Raw genomic sequence first — 1,449 nt, 5'->3', positions numbered from 1 at the left:
GCATCTCTTGTTTTGTACATATTATCATTATTATTATATTTTTCTGTCCAAATAACTGTCTCTATCTCAACCCACGTTTCAGTTTTTTCTTGTTTCTCTCCCCCATCCCAGAGAGGGAGGGAGGAGGGTGAGCGAATGGCTGTGTGGTGTGTAGCTGCCAGCCAGTTTAAACCACAACACATGAGAATCCTGTAACCAGATGGCCTGTCCCAAATGGCAAGGGGTGGTACTGGCTACGTGGCCATAAAGCCAGGAAGGTGTTGACCCTAGGATGGAAGGGAGCTTGCACCCTGGAGGCAATAATTCCAAATATAACTATTATTGAAGACCCATAAAGCCAAAGCCCCCTTGAGACCACATGCAGAATTAAGCGGACTCCAGATGATCCTCTAGTAAAATCCTCTAGCATTTCACAGTTTTGCAAGGTGGTTTTTACCTTGGTTAGGGGTGAGTGAATTAGAAAAAGCCATTGTAAATATCTCAGCCATAATTGAAGAACTAGAAAATAAGTTTGATAAGTTTGCAAAAATAGTACTCTAGAATCAAATCATATTAGATTTATTAATAACCTCATCAGGAGGAGTGTGCACTGTAATTATCACTAGTTGCTGTATATATGTAGATCAAATGGGACAAATTTGACTGATCTCAAAAATAATTGGGAAAATAAAACAAACACAACAAGATCCTACATAGAGTAGCTCAAGATGACAATTCCTGGGGATTTAGAAACATTTGGGAGAAACTAATTTCATGGTTACCTAAATGGAATTGGCTCAAACAACTATTTTGTTGGTATTGTAATAATAATAGCAATGTATATCTGTCATCCCCCGTGACATACGAAGAATATTGCACGTTAATGTTGGAAAAACTCAAGAGTGCGGTATGTGAAGAGGTGCAAAAACAATAGGAGTAAGAAAAGAAGAGGGGGGAACTGTGAGAAACTTAGTTGTGTTTTTGCAGTAGAGAACTAATTTTCTGTATTCCAAGGTAGTTGTGTAGTCATAATAAGGAGAAATGCTAAATAGATAAGTGGACTATAGAAGGCCTTACTGTTCCAAAATAAGGTAGAAGCTTGAGAAAAACAGGATGAGCAGTGTGGGAACAGTAAAACAAAGATCACAGGTTCTCAAAACATAAGTAAGAGAAAAAAAAGGAAAAAGGAGAAATTAAAGGTTTGAAAAGAAGAAAAATTGTACATATATGGTATAGAGGAGCGTTGAGTAGCTTGTGAACCTGTAGTACTCAGCCAATGAGGAAACAGGGGAGGTGATCAGGTGTCCGGTAATAGGGAATAAAAGGTTATCAAAGGTGCGACCACCCCTCACTGAGCACGCGGTCTGAATTTCTCAGAGCCTACACCTTTAAAGAAAAGCAAGAAAGCTTTGAACTAATCATAACCAAGATTTGCATGACTGCAGTCACTCAAGTCACTACCTAAAAGAT

Source organism: Oxyura jamaicensis, unplaced genomic scaffold (assembly GCF_011077185.1).
Source record: "Oxyura jamaicensis isolate SHBP4307 breed ruddy duck unplaced genomic scaffold, BPBGC_Ojam_1.0 oxyUn_random_OJ71986, whole genome shotgun sequence".
Lineage (NCBI taxonomy): Eukaryota > Metazoa > Chordata > Aves > Anseriformes > Anatidae > Oxyura > Oxyura jamaicensis.
The sequence above is the reverse complement of the archived record's forward strand: the minus strand, read 5'-3'. Positions refer to the sequence as shown.